At 46.7% G+C, this 18956-nt stretch overlaps 1 protein-coding gene across 2 annotated transcripts in view; it reads right to left on the bottom strand.

Annotated features, from left to right (window-relative positions):
• Positions 1–18471, bottom strand: part of TOPBP1 (DNA topoisomerase II binding protein 1) — a 165259-nt gene extending 146788 nt beyond the window's left edge. For both annotated transcript variants that reach the window (XM_073569494.1, XM_073569500.1), the window contains exon 1: positions 18272–18471. The gene's annotated coding sequence lies outside the window, so the exon portion shown is untranslated. The remainder of the gene's footprint in view (positions 1–18271) is intronic.
• Positions 18472–18956: the final 485 nt, after the last annotated feature.

Below are 18956 nucleotides of genomic sequence, written 5' to 3'. Positions count from 1 at the left end.
GGGACGCCACGCCTGAAAGCGGGAGAACAGTGTTATTGGATAGCCTGGACACGGGCGGATCGACCGAGGGAGAGGCCAACCAGTTGTCCGTGAGCTCCTTAGCAAATGGGTAGAGTATGCCGAGACGTTTTCCTCTTTGAAAGCGTCTGGTCGGATCCTCTCTTTCCTTGGTAAAAATTTTCCCAAACTCGGAATGAAAAGGAAAAACCCTGGAGGGAGTTTCTGCCCGTCTGAACGAAACCTCCTGATCTGAGGATTTCGCAGGGGAGTCAGCAATATCGAAGGTATGATGGATCGCAGCAATGAGGTCCTGCACTGTGACCTTCATGCTTGCATCCTGGTCTGAATCCAGCTCTAAAATCCCCTCAGATGACCTGTCCGAAAGCGCTTCCCCTGACTCGGGAGAGGCCCGAGAGGGAGGCTGGTGAGAAGGGCTATGCGGCGAGATGGGACTAGGAGAGGATTCCGGCTGGGAATCTTGCCTGGGTCTTTTGCGACTACCGCTGGCTGATTCAGATGGAACAATTTGGGACCTGCTTGGCCCTGCTGAAGAGTCCAGGGGCAACTTATCAAGAACGGCCACCAGGGACTGAGACACCCTGGTGAGGTCTGCCACTGATTGAGATAGCGAGGAGGCCCAGCCAGGCATGGGGGGCTCACTCTCACCTGGGGCCGCAGATGGCTCCTGGACGGCGTCAGGCTGAATTGGATTGCTACAATCCAGGCAGAGGGGAGTGGACTGGCCTGAGGGAAGTTTGCGATTGCACGAAGAACATGCAAAGTACTTGACTAAAGTGCAGGGGGGGCGGTAGAGCGGGTACGATCAGACTTAGAGTTAGACATAGTGAAAAACTGTGGTAATGCCGGAAGGTTGGGGGACAGAGGGCGGAGAAGGGTCAGTCTACAGTGCAGAGCTACTCACGGTCCGGTGTCCCCAGAATTGATGCTCTGCGACCTGTCAGTGGATGCAGGTCAGAGCGAAATCCGGCCGACAGACCTCCTGAAAAAACCAGCTGGAGAAGATGCTATCCAGTGAGGAGCTGGTGCCCGGCTAACAGGCTGGGAAAATGGCGTCTTCCTGAGAAAAAGCACGCGTTCAGGAGAGGAGGGAAGGGCGGAGCACCACGCAGGGTTAACAATTCACCGCCCTCTAGCCAATAACAGGCTGGGCAGGTGAAGGACAGGCGGTGGGAGGGCCTGGGAAGAGCGGGAGAGAAGCCCGCTTAGAAGAAAGGGGCGGGGGGCGTGGCCGCGACGCAGCGGTAGGCGAGAACTGAAGCCGGGGTCTAAATTAGTTGCGGCGGCCGCCTGTCAGCAGGGGGTCGGCGCGGAGGTCCGAAAAAGTGGGACGCCGCAGTCGCAAGCCGCTCCCAATGGCAAGAAACCCTGTGCTCCCTGTCCCCAGAAAGGGGGGGAGGGAAGGGGGGGATGCCCAGCAACATTGAGCTGCCTATAGCCTTGTGGCGACTGCGAGCGACCGCAGCGCCTACAACCGGGGTTCCCCTGTGACCATTGAAGAGGCGACCGTCGGGAATGGGCAGCCAGGAAAATAAAAAAATAAAAAAAAAAATACTCACCCATCCACGATCCGTTACTTGTCTGAAGAAGTCTTGCGTCTCATCCAACCGACAGGCTCTGGTAGGCGAGTGGGAGGGAGACTGGCGACAAGGACCCCTGGAGTCGCTGGCACGTCTTGGTGTCGGCGTCCGTCTGGCTGGTCCTGCCGCGGAGAACTGCAAGGATACGGGGTGGCAGTACACGCCGTACTTGCAGACTCCATGTGGGAGTACAGATGTGACTTTTCACTCTGTATCCCTCCGTAGAACCTGAAAAGGAACGACGCACGACGAGGTAGATATGGGTCTAATAAAAGACCCGTGTCCACCTCCTACTGACACTAAGCTAAACTGAGGAATTCTCTGCCGGTTGGTGGGGTGTACACTGCGGAGGAGGAGCTAACCTTTTTTTGTGCATAGTGTCAGCCTCCTAGTGGCAGCAGCATACACCCAAGGTCTCTGTGTCCCCCAATAAGGCGAACGAGAAAAGTTATTTGCTATATTCTAATTGTATTCTAATAAATGTAGTTTTTGCTCTAAGTGGTCTGATTACTTATATGATGGTGAGAAACTGAATAAGCACGATGTTTAATATTTTACAACAGTAAATTTGTTGTTATGAATTGGCCATTTATGAAGGAGTCGCAGTCGGAGCCTGATAAAATCCAGGAGTCGGAGTCGCAACTGTGGCTTACCGACTCCACAGCCCTGCTCCCAAATTGAAATCACTTCCCTAAATCTATGACATATTGCCATGGGAAAATTCCCCTAAGTCTCTTCATAATGGTATCCCCTGTAGTAAATCTTGGTAGTCACCACACATATATGATATAAAAGGACCCAGGGATAGGAGACCAGATGCGGCGCACAAAAGAGATAGTGAGGGGTTAAGTGAGGGGTTAACCTTAGCCATGTCCGTAACCACGTGCAGGAACGCGCCCCTACTTGCATTTCGCGGTCGCTTCCTCGGGGGGCCTTGCTGTCATAAGTGCCCCTCACTGCCATCTATATCCCCCATTCATTGCTACCATTGGCGGCGCATCTAAATTGTGACAGCAGGCGTCATGATGACCAGGCGCTCCACAGATGCACAGATTTGACGTCAGTGGAACGCACAGGTCATGAGAAGACGCCATGAGCAGGCAGCGGAGGCGGGTCCAGCATAAAAAACATGTGCACTGGTAGGCAGCGTCATCAGCGCCATTTTGTGTATGGGCAACTGTTCCCACACCGTTCCTAATAAATACAAAGATCAAGTCTGTGCTTAAAACACCTTAGGCTGGTTTCACATTAGCTTTTTTTAGCGTAGCGCATCGTGCGCATGCGTCATGCGCACCTACGTTTAACATGGGGGGGCGCATGGTCTTGCATTTGCACACGTTCGTATGCGTTTTTGTGCGCATGCGTTTAAGGCGTGTGCCTAGGTGCGCCAGACGCAACCTGTTGCATTTTTGGGTCCGTCCAACAGCATAAAAAAAAAAACGCATGCGCACACTTGCACACGGAATGCGACAAAATAATGCATTACAGTCTATGGGAACGCAGGCGTGCGCATTAACATGCGCACGCCTGCGTTACAAAATGCATGCGTTTTACGAGTTAACATGGCTAGAAACTGGTTAAAACTCATGCGCCTAAAAAACGCAAACGCATGCAAAACGCATGATACGTTTTTTTACGTGCGTTTCTATTGCGCACGAAACGCTGCGCAAAAAGGCGCAAATGTGAAACTAGCCTTACACTGACCAATAGCTAAGACATAGGGGGTTCAGACATCATAGAGCTGCCCATAAAAGGTATAAAATAGATTTCAAACAGTACCTAAATTTAAAGTAATATAAGGCCCATATTATTTGCACTTTAACGGGATATACATTACAGAACACAGTTTGATTCCGTCTAGTCTGAATAAGGGGCAACAGTTAAACATACATGTCAAAAGTTCATAGGTACTATTCCGTCATTAATAAGATATTGCACCTTAGCCAAATAAAAATAAATAAGGTGTACAGAAGCACATCATGATTCTCCGATACTATTTCATCATTAATAGGTGTTATGATGACGATGGTGTCAAGAGAATTTCGTTGATAGTCCATATGTAATATGCATCCAGATAGCGGGGAAGTCATGGCAGAATCTCTAAGATAATTCCTTACTGTTAAAAGAGACACACAAAATTAGAAACATGCAAAAAGTGATCGTCGGTCCAAAGATGATGTACTGATTTATAGGAAAGATGCAAAACTGAGCTGTTCATTGAGCCCCGCAGGAACCATAGTTTCCAATGTCACAATCCAGCGACACGCCTTCTGCATAAGAATACGGATACTGTCGCCACCACGGATCCCCATCTTAACATGATCTATTCCCCTAATTTTTAATTCACTCGGATTAGATTTGTCAGAGCCACGTCATTTGCGTCGTCGGACGGCCTCAAGACATTTGAGATAAGGGAATATATCACATGCTCTACCACGCATGTGGTATACTACGCGACATGTAGTTGTAATCTCATCTACATAGGCCTTAGCTCACGAGAACTACGTATTCGGACTCGTGAATATGTCCGGGACATAGAAGCCTCCCGCAACGCTGATGATGTGGGATCCCTTAAGACTATCCCTAGACATTTTAGGTTAAAACACAAATCTAATACGAGTGAATTAAAAATTAGGGGAATAGATCATGTTAAGATGGGGATCCGTGGTGGCGACAATATCCGTATTAATGCAGAAGGAGTGTCGCTGGATTGTGACATTGGAAACTATGGTTCCTGCGGGGCTCAATGAACAGCTCAGTTTTGCATCTTTCCTATAAATCAGTACATCATCTCTGGACCGACGATCACTTTTTGCATGTTTCTAGTTTTGTGTCTCTCTCTTTTAACAGTAAGGAATTATCTTAGAGATTCTGCCATGAATTCCCCGCTATCTGGATTATATGGACCATCAACGAAATTCTCTTGACACCATCGTTATCGTAACACCTATTACTATTTCATCATTATTTGAGAATCATGATGTGCTTCTGTACACCTTATTTATTTTTATTTGGCTAAGGTACAATATCTTATTAATGATGGAATAGTGCCTATTCTGCCACCGATATACGTGGATGAGATGTGTCTGACGGATGTGATCACGAATCTCTATATAAACAATGGCGGATAGCGTTACTCGCCAGCCTGTGCTCCCAATCCCTATCAGCGGCGCGTGGTGGTCCGGAAGGATGATGCAGTGTTGAATTCAACAGGCTTTAATTACAGTATCTTGATGAGATGAGATGTCAAGGAAGATGAAGAAATGGAGATGAGGTAGGAGTGAGGACTGTAGGTTAGAGCTGTTATAGAAGCACCAGATTAGAGATGATAGGAGCTCCAGGTTGGAGGTAACAAGAGAATCCTTTCTCCAGCTCTGCAGCGCATGTGTGTTACAAGATGGCCCGGAGCACAAAAACAGGAAACAGAAGGAAGATAGGAGGAGCTATAGACAGAGAGGTATTATGGGAAAGTACCATAACAAAATATTACAGTGTAATACAGCAATGGCCAGTAGATGGCAGCAAAGTATAACAAATACAATAGATGATAAACTAAGTATATACCATTACATAAATGTCCATGTATGGCTGAAAGTCTACCAGAATAAACTGAAACAGCACACTCCCTGTCTGAAATCCTTGGATTTCACATATCAAGTCTCGAATTGGGAGTGTTTACCTGAAGTACATGGAGGGATACCTCAACCTGTAAGATAAAAAACAATGCATGCAATGCGACAATAACATATTGTTTAACAAGATAGACGAATGTCTAACGAGTTCCTGAAGTAATCCAAAGGATAACCCATCTTCAAATTGGAGTAGCCGCGCTAGGCCAAACTGTCTCCAACCCATTTGTAATCCAAAGGTCTAAGTTCCTTGAAAGAGTTCCTACTGACTGGATGGATAATCAATCACCAACTGGTATGAGTAAGATAATGTCTGATATAGGCCTAATGGAGGATTTGGGGTCACCTTGCTTAGCAACTGTCACTTCTACCTTGCCATCGTCACTTGGAAAGGTTTTAGATATAAGTCCCATAGGCCATGTGTTTCTTTCCTCCTCCTGGTCTTTCATGAGAACAATATCTCCTACTTGTAAATTTGACTTTACTTGTTGCCATTTTCTTCGTTTTTGGAGAATTGTCACGTACTCCTTCCATCTTTTCCAGAAACAATTAGCCAGATGTTGCACATGATTCCCAGTGCCTTCTGGGATAAGTGAAGAGTCTCCGCGAGCTCAACGATCACTGGGTTTTGGCCGTTGCAGCTGAAAAGAGGAAATCGGAGAAACCAGGGGAAGAGTCTTGAGGAGATCATTTGCATATTCCCAGTGCCTTCTGGGATAAGTGAAGAGTCTCCGCGAGCTCAACGATCCCTGGGTTTTGGCCGTTGCAGCTGAAAAGAGGAAATCGGAGAAACCAGGGGAAGAGTCTTGAGGAGATCATTTGCATATTCCCAGTGCCTTCTGGGATAAGTGAAGAGTCTCCGCGAGCTCAACGATCACTGGGTTTTGGCCGTTGCAGCTGAAAAGAGGAAATCGGAGAAACCGCGCGCCTCTCGGCGAGCGAATTTTGGCTCATCTTTCATCTTTTTAAGAAATCTCAAGATGGAAGAGGCCAGGAGCCATTTGGTGAGCTGCATTTCTTGCTACATGTTCACAGATTTACCAGTGGAAAAGCCAAACTTCACATGCCACAAATGCAAGCTTGTGACCCTGTTGGAGGAAAAGTTGCAAAATCTCGAAGAGAGGTTAGCTACGTTGAAGATCATTAAGGAAGGTGAAGAGTTCTTGGACAGAGCAGAATTATCTCTTCATGTTACAGAAAGAGAAGAAATTCGAAGTGCACCTGAAGAAACAGAGGATTGGAGACATGTGACCCAGAGAAGCAGGAGGATCAGGAGGCAGTCAGCACCCATACTGCTCAGAAACCAGTACCAGGCTCTCACGCAGGAAAACGATGAAGAAATACATCAGGATAAGACTTTGCCAACAAACAGCAACCTTGTACGCCTTCAGAGTCCTCCTGGATGGAGAAAGAAAAATGTTGTGAAGAAGAAACGGAGAGTGGTGGTCATGGGGGATTCCCTGTTGAGAGGAACAGAGGCCGCTATCTGCAGACCGGATATAACTTCAAGAGAAATGTGCTGTCTTCCAGGTGCAAAAATTAAAGATGTGTCTGACAGGATATCAGGACTCTTCAGACCTACAGATGACTACCCATTCCTGCTACTACATGTGGGGACAAATGACACCGCAAGAAACGACCTGGAAACCATCTGCAGAGACTTTGAAGACTTAGGCAAGAAAGTGAAAGAACTGGGAGTGCAGGTGGTCTTCTCTTCCATCCTCCCAGTGGATGGCCATGGAACAAGGAGGTGGAATAAGATTCTGCAGGTGAACAACTGGCTACGTCGATGGTGCCGTCAGCAACGATTTGGATTTCTGGATCACGGAGTGAACTACTTATACGATGGACTACTTGCTAGAGATGGGGTGCACCTTACGAAGACTGGAAAGCAGGTATTTGGAAGTCGCCTTGCTACACTTGTAAGGAGAGCTTTAAACTAGAACAACATGGGAAGGGAAGCAAAAGACCAGAAAAAGCCATACACCTGACAAATGCTACTGAGAACTCTGCTATTAGAAGTGGAAAGGAAGAACAAAGACGAAAGAATCTAATTAAAAAAAATATTGGAGAAAGAGAAACCAATCACAAACTAAAATGTTTCTATACTAATGCACAAAGCATGGGCAACAAACAAGGAGAATTGGAACTACTAACACAGGAAAAGAAATATGATGTCATTGGAATCACTGAAACTTGGTGGGACAATACACATGATTGGAATACAAGACTAGAAGGATACAACTTATTTGCAAGAAACAGACTTGATAAACGAGGAGGGGGTGTCGCATTGTATGTTAGAAACGCGTATATCTGCACAGAGATTGAAGCTTCAGAGACTGGGAGTTCTGTGGAAACTGTTTGGGTAAGAATACAAGGACAGAACAATGGAAAGGACACCATTGTAGGCATTTACTACAGGCCGCCTGTGCAAGCTGAAGATATGGATGAACTCTTTATGCATCAAATGGCCAAGTTCTCCAAAAAATATGACATAGTTGTCATGGGAGACTTCAACTATCCAGACATTTGTTGGGAATCTCTCTCAGGCAAAACTAACAGGTCAAGGAAATTCTTATCCTCTCTTGCTGACAACTTTATCTTCCAAAAGGTAAAGGAGAAAACAAGGGGAACTGCTACCTTGGATCTAATCCTTATAAACAGGGAGGAAATGGTTGAGGAGGTAAAAGTGGCTGGGACCCTAGGAGGTAGCGACCATGCTATTTTAGAATTTTGGATAACTAGAGGCGGAAGACCTGTGAAGACTCAGACGTCAAGGTTAGATTTCAGAAAGGCAGATTTTAAGGGATTCAGAAAGAGAATTGGAGGGATCCAATGGCTGGATATCCTTAAAGACAAAAATGTCCAGGAAGGATGGGAAATCTTGAAAAATGAAATTCTCAAAGCACAGTTGTTAACAATTCCGAAAAGAGGGAAGAATAGGAAGCATTTAAGGAAACCAGGATGGATGAACACAGAACTTAAGCACATGCTAAAAAGGAAGAAAAAAATGTTTATAAAATGGAAAGAAGGAGGCATATCTAAAGAAGAATATAATGCTGTCTGCAGAACCTGCAAGGCACAAATCAGATTATCTAAAGCTGAAAATGAATTGAGGCTTGCAAGAAATGTCAAAAGCAATAATAAAGGATTTTGGGGATATGTCAAAAGTAAAAGAAAAGTCAAAGATGCTATAGGATTTTTACAGGATGAAAATGATGAAATGGTAAGACAGGATGCTGAGAAGGCTGAACTTTTAAATTCCTATTTTGCATCTGTTTTCTCTCAGAAAGGAAATGTAACATCAACTGTTATTCACTGTCCTATTAAGGGAATAGAAGAATCCAGGATATCTATAAACAGAAAGATAGTGAGGAAACACTTAGCTAACCTAAATGTATTCAAGTCTCCAGGTCCAGATGAATTACACCCCAGAGTACTGAAGGAGATAGCAGAAGAAATTTTTGAACCCCTCTCCATAATCTTTGAAAATTCTTGGAGAACAGGAGAAGTGCCAGAAGACTGGAGAAGAGCAAATGTTGTTCCTATCTTCAAAAAGGGGAAGAAGGTGGACCCAGGCAACTATAGGCCGGTGAGTCTGACTTCTATACCAGGAAAGATCTTTGAACAAATTATTAAACAACATGTATGTCAATACCTGGATAAGAATGAAGTGATTAAACAGAGTCAGCATGGGTTTGTAACTAATAAGTCATGTCAGACTAATTTAATTTCCTTCTATGATGGTATTACTGATTGGGTGGATCAAGGAAATGCTGTAGATATAGTATATCTTGACTTCAGCAAAGCATTTGACAAAGTCTCTCATACAATCCTTATTGAAAAAATGACTAAGTATGGAATGGACAAGGCAACTGTTAGGTGGATTCATAACTGGCTTAGTGATCGGACCCAAAGAGTGGTCGTAAATGGCTGCACATCCAGTTGGAAGAATGTCTCAAGTGGGGTACCACAGGGCTCTGTCCTGGGCCCTGTATTGTTCAACATCTTTATCAACGATTTAGATGAAGGAATTGAGGGTAAACTGATTAAATTTGCTGATGACACAAAGCTAGGAGGGATAGCTAATACTAGAGAAGAGAGAGAGAGGATTCAAAAAGATTTAAATAAACTGGAGAAGTGGGCAGCAACTAACAGAATGGTTTTTAACAGGGAGAAATGCAAAGTACTACATCTGGGCAATAAAAATGAAAAAAGCATATATAGAATGGGAGGAATAGGGCTAAGTGACAGCACATGTGAAAAAGACTTGGGTATACTAATAGATCACAGACTGAATATGAGTCAACAGTGTGATGCAGCAGCAAAAAAGGCAAATGCAATTCTAGGATGTATTAACAGAAGCATACAGTCTAGATCACGTGAAGTAATAATTTCCCTCTACTCCTCTTTGGTCAGACCTCATCTAGAATATTGTGTCCAATTTTGGGCACCACATTTTAAAAAAGACATCAACAAACTGGAGCAAGTTCAGAAAAGAGCGACCAGAATGGTGACCGGTCTGCAAACCCTGTCTTATGAGGAAAGGTTGCAGGATTTGGGAATGTTTAGTTTGCAAAAGAGAAGACTGAGAGGAGACTTAATAGCGGTCTACAAATATCTAAAGGGCTGTCACATTGTAGAAGGATCAACTTTATTCTCATTTGCACAAGGAAAGACTAGAAGCAATGGGATGAAGCTGAATGGGAGGAGACACAGATTAGATATTAGAAAAAACTTTTTGACAGTTAGAGTGATCAATGAGTGGAACAGGCTGCCACGAGAAGTGGTGAGTTCTCCTTCAATGGAAGTCTTCAAACAGAGGCTGGACAGACATCTAACTGGGATGATTTAGCGAATCCTGCTTTGAGCAGGGGGTTGGACCAGATGGCCCAGGAGGTCCCTTCCAACTCTACGATTCTATGATTCTATGATTCCACCGTGTCTGATATTTGTCACTGGACACAGAATCTTCAGGCGGGTTAGGAACAGTTCCAAGTTTCTGGGTGAGGAGAGTTGTCAGAGTGAGAATAGTAGGAGATTCTGGATCCATAGATATGGGTACAAGAGGTCTTGAGTTTACTATAGCAGAGACTTCTGTAAGAAAGTGGTCAAGGTCTCTGAGTGAGTCTTGAAAGATTTGAGTCCATCAGCATAGATTCCAGTATCCGACGAGTAATGCCTATCATTCTTTCCATGATCCGCCCATATGGGAAGAATGAGGAGGAGTGAAGACCCAGGTACAGCCATTGGTTGTCAAGAAGTTCTGGACTGGTGTTGAATTCAGTTGTAGTTCTCGACAGGCCCCTAAAAAGTTTGTTCCACAATCAGATCTTAATTGTTTTACTGGTCCTCTGATGGAGAAGAATTGTCTTAGGGCACTGATGAAACTGGAGGAATCCATAAACTATCACTTCTATGTGTATTGCTCGTACACTCATGCACGTGAACAACAGCGCCCAACGTTTACTTTCTGCATGTCCGCCTCTGGTACGACGTGTAGCGACTGCCCATGGGCCAAAAACGTCCAAGCCAACATAGGTAAATGGAGGCTCTGTGCTTGTCCTATCGGCAGGCAAATCAGACATCTGTTGTTGTTGCAGTTTTCCTCTTGTCTTACGACACTGAACACAATGATGAATTAATTGGGAAATCAGTCTCTTTGCTCCCACAATCCAGAGGCCTGCAGCTCTTAAGGCTCCTTCAGTGAAGTGTCTGCCTTGATATTTGATTTTTTCATGGTAAGGTCGTATTAGTAAAGTGGTGATATGGTGATGACCAGGAATAATTAGAGGATTCTTTTCTGCCTCATCCAATTTAGCCTTGTTTAAACGATCACCAACTCTCAATAAACACCTCTCGTCTATTACTGGGTTTAAGTTGACAATGGGGCTGTTTTTAGGAACGTCTTGTTTTTTACGTATATATTCCAGTTCCTTGTGAAAAACATTCTGCTGCACATTGCGTATCACAAAGAGTTCACTCAGAGCAATGTCTTCTGCAGAGAGTGGCTTATGGCAGATATGCCAACCATGACAATCAGTGTTACTGTCCTTATTGCGATAGCATTGTACAATGTGTACTAACCTTGCAATGGCACGAACCAACCTCTTCCATCTTGAGAAGCGATCAAAATGCCGATAGTCCAAGCCAACCTTCTCCTTGAATTTGGTAATGAAGATGCTGACATCAGGACGGATCTCTGGGTCGACATCTGGATCCTGAAGGTTGAAGCTATCTTCAACGGCAGTCTCTTCGCATTGGTCATGAAGGAACCCTGGTCCTGTTAACCAAGAAGAGCTTGCGAAGGCATCAATAGACACTGGTCTTGTAGCAAGGTCCGCAGGGTTAAGATGGGATGGGACATGCTGCCATTGCTGGGGCTTAGAGGATTTCCTGATCCTTTCCACGCGGTTACTGACATAGACGTAGAAGCGTTTCGTCTGGTTATATATGTAGCCCAGAACTACCTTACTGTCTGTGTAGAATTTTGTGTCATCCACGTGAATAGCTAGTTCGCTCTGTATGAAGTCTGCAATCTCTATGGCTAGTACAGCCCCACAGAGCTCAAGTCTGGGTATGGTGTGCTCGGGTTTAGGAGCCAGTTTAGCCTTTCCAAACAGAAATCCAACATGGGCTGCATCGTTAGAGTCTACAACCTTCAAGTAAGCGACAGCGGCAATAGCTTCAGTGGAAGCATCAGCGAATACATGAATCTCTTTCCTTTGACTCGTAGCTAGGGATGCCGGAGTGTAACAACGTGGTATGTGGATCTTATCCATGGCGCAAAGAGATTCTCTCCACGACTTCCACCTTAGCTGTTGGTCCGCAGGGAGTGGTACATCCCAATCCTTAATGCACTCAGAGTTATCTCAGCAGGAGCTTGCCTTGTATAGTCAGGAGTGCGACAAACCCAAGTAGATCATATAGACTGTTCACCACTGACAGAACCCCGCGCTTAGTAAATGGTTTTTCCGCACCAGGAGACTTAGGGGAATTTTCCCATGGCAATATGTCAGATTTAGGGAAGTGATTTCAATTTGGGAGTGTGTACTTTTCAGCCCCTACCCCATTGTGCAGGATTTTTTGTTATCTGGCATTCCGGGCCTATGTACAAATATCTCTATGCTTTATATATACTTTTTGCTGCATTATATATGTCATGTCTGTATTTTAATATTTATATGATTGAATTAAATACTCCTTTAATACTTAGAATTACTGGTACTGTGATGTTGATTGCTCCAGTGTTTTGGCGTTTCCCATTATGTAATAGGTGTAATAATAACAACCACCTCCAATTAGAAATTTAGTATAGTTTTTTGATTTGCTATGTCGATTTGCTGGCGCCCAATCAGCTGTATTCACTGGCCCCGCAATCATACGAATTGAACATGAAGACGAAGTGACAGTAGCCGCAGTCCTGACGTCCTCTTCATGTTCAATTTGTATGAAGGAGGGGTCAGGGATGCCAGCAGTGATTGGGCTCTGTTGTCCTAACCGCACGATAGCCCAAGAAATGCGAGTGCCGACAGCACTGAACAGCGCTAGCACGGGAGGCATGATGTTTTTTATTTTATCAGAGCCAAACATTTAGATCAAGAAGGGGTTGTTCTAGTAGTGGATGGACAACCCCTTTAAGAATGTAATATGCTGCTTGATGGGATTGAGATCTGGCGATTGACTTGGCCATTGCCAAATATTTCACTTCTTTGCCTTAAACTCCTGGAATACTTTTCACAGTATGTTGCAGGTCACTGTCCATCTGTACTGTGAAGCGCCGTCCAATCAACCTTCCTGCATTAGGGTGACTATGAGCAGAAAGTATCGCCCTGTACACTTCAGGATTCATTTGGCTGCTTCTGTCTTCAGTCACATCATCAATAAACACTGGTGACCCAGTGACATTTGGAGCCATGCATACCCATGACATCACACTGCCTCAACCATGTTTTACAGTGGATGTGGTGTTCTTTGTCTCCTAAGCTGTTCCAGGCCTTCTCCATACTTTCTTCTCATCATTTTGGGACAGGCTGGTCTTAGTTTCATCTGTTCACAGAATGCTTTTCCAGAACTGGGCTGGCTTTTTTAACAGTCTAAGGCCGGTTTCACATTCGCGCTTTTGAGCGCAGCGACGGCCTGCGCACGGCCGCCGCTAAGCCCCGCCCCCTGCCCCGCCTCCACCGGTATCTCCGCCTCCGGGCGCATGACGTTGCATGCGTCCCCTATCTTCATCACAGAGGGCGCAGGCCGTGCGCAGTCTGCGCACAGTCTGCGTTTGGCGGCGCATGCGTCCTTTTGACGGTGCGCCGAGCACAACCAAAATGCAACAGGTTGCGTTTGGCGCTGCTCGGCGCACCGTCAAAAGGACGCATGCGCCGCCAAACGCAGACTGTGCGCAGACTGCGCACGGCCTGCGCCCTCTGTGATGAAGATAGGGGACGCACGACGCATGCAACGTCATGCGCCCGGAGGCGGAGATACCGGTGGAGGTGGGGCGGGGGGGCGGGGCTTAGCGGCGGCCGTGCGCAGGCCGTCGCTGCGCTCAAAAGCGCGAATGTGAAACCGGCCTAACCTGGCCTTTTTTAAGGCTGATTAATGGTTTGCAGTTTGTGGTGAACCCTCTGTATTTGCGCTCATGAAGTCTTCTCTTTATGATAGACTTAGATACTGATAGACCTACTTCCTGGAGCATGTTGCTCATTTGGGTGAATGTTGTGAAGGGTTTTTCGTCACCGTGGAAGCCCATATTGATTATATAACTGTATCATGAATATGTTTTGGTAAACAGCTAAAATGCCAAAACTTGTCACTGTCCAAATATTTCTGGAGCTAATTGTAGCCGTATGAGGGCTTGCTTTTTGAAAAGCAAGTTTACCATTTTTTGAACATTTTATCAAATGCCTTTGAAGAGCTGAAATTTTGTACAATACAGATGTATTTCACTGTATTGGTCTATCAACAACATCTTCCTAAAATGGCAGCCCTGCGTGTTTCCATAAGACTCCAACTGCCATGACAATCCACCAGCATCGTGAGATTGCTTTTTGGGGGTATGGGGTGGCAAGTAGTCCCACTCCCTCTTGCAAACCACTTAAATGGCAAATTATTCGACAATCGCTGATTTATTTCACTATGTATGATACTTAGGCTGTGTGCACACGCTGCGGAATTTTAGCGCTTTTTGCCACGATTTTTGTCGCGTAAACGCTAAAAATCCGCAACCCATTGTATTCAATCTCATTCCGCACATGCTGTGCTAATGCTGCGTATTTTTAAGCAGCGGAATCGCATCGCGGAAAAATACGGAGCATGCTCATTCTTTTTGCGGAATCACAGGGATTCTGCACACATAGGAATGCATTTATCAGCTTACTTTCCGCATGTGGCTAAGCCCACCATGCGCAAAGTAAGGGGAAAATGTGCGGATGGTACACAGGGTCTGGGCCCTGGGTACCATATCCCTTTTAGAAAAATTAAAATAAAAAATCGTGATATTCTCACCTTCCGGCGGCCCCCGCAGCGTTCCCAGGCCTCAGCGATACTCCCAGCAAGTCCCGTTCCCAGCGATGCCTTGCGACAATGACCTGTAATGACGAAGCGGTCTCGAGAGATGCTACATCATCTGGGGTGATTATCACAAGGCATCGCTGGGAACTGGGCCTGGGAACGCTGCGGGGGACGCCAGAAGGTGAGAATATCATGATTTTTAATTTTTTTTAACATTATATCTTTTACTACTGATGCCGCATAGGCAGCCTCAATAGTAAAAAGTTGCCAACACTTGTCAACCACTATGTTTGACAAGTGTGACCAACCTGTTAATCAGTTTTCCAAGCGATGCTAAAGATCGCTTGGAAAACGCTAGCATTCTGCAAGCTAATTACGCTTGCAAAACGCTAGTTTTTCGTGGGAATTCCGCATGTGGATTTCCCGCGGCAGGGAGTTGCAGAATTGCGGCAGAAATTTCCGTGGAAATTCCGCACGTGTGAACATAGCCTCACAGTGGCACAAGTGGGGCAATTCTTTCGAGATATGCATTTTCGGAAGGCTCAGACTAAATGTAACAGAGCCTCACATAACTCACAAAGCTCGGTAGCATAATGGCATGAGATAACAACAAGCAGCTTTAAAGGTACTGTCACACTTAGCGATGCACCAGCGATCCCGACCAGCAATATGACACGGTCAGGATCGTTTGGCATCGCTAAGTGGTCGCTAGTGAGCTGCCACACAGGCAGATCTCACCAGCGACATAGCAGCGGTCGGGGGTCGCTACTTACCTGTCACACGAGGCGATCCTGACGTTCTCTCGCCCGCGTCCACGCGTCGCTTGTCGGTGCCACAGAAAGCCCAGCAGGAAGCTGACGACGAGAAACGGTCCAGGACATTCTCGCACGATCAGCGATAATCAGCGGGGGAGCCGGTCGGAGATAAGTATCACACATAGCGATATCGCTAGCAATATCGCTGCTACGTCACAAGAACCAGTGATGTTATAGCGATATCGCTTAGTGTGACAGGCCCTTAACACTGTATTGAGCATTTCCTGAATCACCTATATTGGTGCAGTTCTGTCGACACCCATCAGTAACATAAGGCTGCTGTCACAGGTTCCTTGTGTGAGGGATCCACAGTAGTTATACGGAGGTAGTTCACAGAGAAACCTGACACAAAGTACAATGCTGTATTACCGTATCCACATGATAAATATACAATGCACAATATCACACAGCTGTCAGCCATCAGCTGCTGGGCCCTGTACACACCAGAATACTCCACATCACACAGCTGTCAGCCATCAACTGCTGGGCCATGTACACACCAGAATACACCACATCACACAGCTGTCAGCCATCAGATGCTGGGCCCTGTACACACCAGAATACACCACATCACACAGCTGTCAGCCATCAGATGCTGGGCCCTGTATACACCAGAATACTCCACATCACACATCTATGAGCCATCAGCTGCTGAGCCCTGTTCACACCAGAATACACCACATCACACAGCAGTCAGCCATCAGATGCTGGGCCCTGTACACACCAGAATACACCACATCACACAGCAGTCAGCCATCAGATGCTGGGCCCTGTACACACCAGAATACTCCACATCACACAGCTGTCAGCCATCAGCTGCTGAGCCCTGTATACACCAGAATACTCCACATCACACAGCTGTCAGCCATCAGATGCTGGGCCCTGTACACACCAGAATACACCACATCACACAGCAGTCAGCCATCAGCTGCTGAGCCCTGTATACACCACATCACACAGCAGTCAGCCATCAGATGCTGGGCCCTGTATACACCAGAATACACCACATCACACAGCTGTCAGCCATCAGATGCTGGGCCCTGTACACACCAGAATACACCACATCACACAGCAGTCAGCCATCAGATGCTGGGCCCTGTATACACCAGAATACTCCACATCACACAGCAGTCAGCCATCAGATGCTGGGCCCTGTACACACCAGAATACACCACATCACACAGCAGTCAGCCATCAGCTGCTGGGCCCTGTACACACCAGAATACACCACATCACACAGCAGTCAGCCATCAGCTGCTGAGCCCTGTATACACCACATCACACAGCAGTCAGCCATCAGATGCTGGGCCCTGTATACACCAGAATACACCACATCACACAGCTGTCAGCCATCAGATGCTGGGCCCTGTACACACCAGAATACACCACATCACACAGCAGTCAGCCATCAGATGCTGGGCCCTGTATACACCAGAATACTCCACATCACACAGCAGTCAGCCATCAGATGCTGGGCCCTGTACACACCAGAATACACCACATCACACAGCAGTCAGCCATCAGCTGCTGAGCCCTGTACACACCAGAATACACCACATCACACAGCAGTCAGCCATCAGCTGCTGAGCCCTGTATACACCACATCACACAGCAGTCAGCCATCAGATGCTGGGCCCTGTATACACCAGAATACACCACATCACACAGCTGTCAGCCATCAGATGCTGGGCCCTGTACACACCAGAATACACCACATCACACAGCAGTCAGCCATCAGATGCTGGGCCCTGTATACACCAGAATACTCCACATCACACAGCAGTCAGCCATCAGATGCTGGGCCCTGTACACACCAGAATACACCACATCACACAGCAGTCAGCCATCAGCTGCTGGGCCCTGTACACACCAGAATACACCACATCACACAGCAGTCAGCCATCAGCTGCTGAGCCCTGTATACACCACATCACACAGCAGTCAGCCATCAGATGCTGGGCCCTGTATACACCAGAATACACCACATCACACAGCTGTCAGCCATCAGATGCTGGGCCCTGTACACACCAGAATACACCACATCACACAGCAGTCAGCCATCAGATGCTGGGCCCTGTATACACCAGAATACTCCACATCACACAGCAGTCAGCCATCAGATGCTGGGCCCTGTACACACCAGAATACACCACATCACACAGCAGTCAGCCATCAGCTGCTGAGCCCTGTACACACCAGAATACACCACATCACACAGCAGTCAGCCATCAGCTGCTAAGCCCTGTACACACCAGAACACACCACATCACACAGCTGACCACTATGGACACCACAGTGTAATTAGTCACATTCCTGCATCTGCAGAATCCGGGCTGCTACAATGTGAGCAGCCCACCCTGACCCCTGTACGGGGGGCACATACTATAGGAATGGTGGTCACTATTATAACCAGATCTGTCCCTATCCATACAGACAGTGACACCTGCACAATACAAAGGCTAATACAACTACTACCCTATGTAATGACTACACAGGTGGACTGCCCCTTTATTTAATGGGAACCTTGTACAGGAGCACCTCAATTCCCATAACACTTTGAGACGACTCATATATAGCGCTGTAATGTCTTATGTAACAGCCACAACGATAACAGGTGACCAGAAGTTACCACAGAAATCCAAAGCAGCCGCTAATACCACGGCTGGCAGGAGAGTGACCCCAAATAGCGGGCATGGAAGTGGGTAGTTGCCATACTCACCCTCCCGTGGTGGGCGGCGAGGGACGTGTAGCAGGACGGAGGCGGACACCAGAACCCACTACAAACTGCCCGGCAGCTCCGGTCGGACGCGCCAAGCAGCCGACCAATCACCGTAGCGCTCGAGTCCGCCAATAGCAGCACCGCTGACAGACGCTTCCCGACTACTCTTTAGGAGGAGATCTGTGATTGGTTACGGGAGGGAGGCGCTTGCTCCTTTTTGCGAGCATGCGCGGATATAATGCGCGTTCGGGACGGAGGCGATAAATGCATTGGGTACAGAAGCCGGTGACTGGAGGTCACGTGTCCTTGTGTTCATGGCAGCTGTGGATGGAAGTGCAGTGACTCTCATCGGATAGGAGCGTTTATTGTGGCAGGGTTTATTTCACCTCCGGGTGTTGTGGTGTCACTCCTGCATGTTCCCTGCCCCTAGTAACACACTTCTCAGCTACCATGTTCTGCTGGTTGTGACCGGTCGGATTACTCCAGTGTTTTCCTCAGGTGAGGCATGAAGAGCCCTGCTCCTTACCACAATTACTTCCTTCACTACATGGAAATTGGCTCTTCAGAGAGGAAGAGAACTAGACCTCTAGCGCCACCTATAGGAACCAGCGATCCCTTTCATGAGCCTTGCATCATCGTCAATTTGCAGACACTGTGTTTCGTGATGTTGCCCCCTCATCAGAGC

This window comes from Dendrobates tinctorius, unplaced genomic scaffold (genome assembly GCF_039654945.1).
Source record: "Dendrobates tinctorius isolate UK_male_01 unplaced genomic scaffold, ASM3965494v1 ptg000005l, whole genome shotgun sequence".
Taxonomy (NCBI): domain Eukaryota; kingdom Metazoa; phylum Chordata; class Amphibia; order Anura; family Dendrobatidae; genus Dendrobates; species Dendrobates tinctorius.
This window is presented reverse-complemented; position numbering and strand designations above follow the sequence as displayed.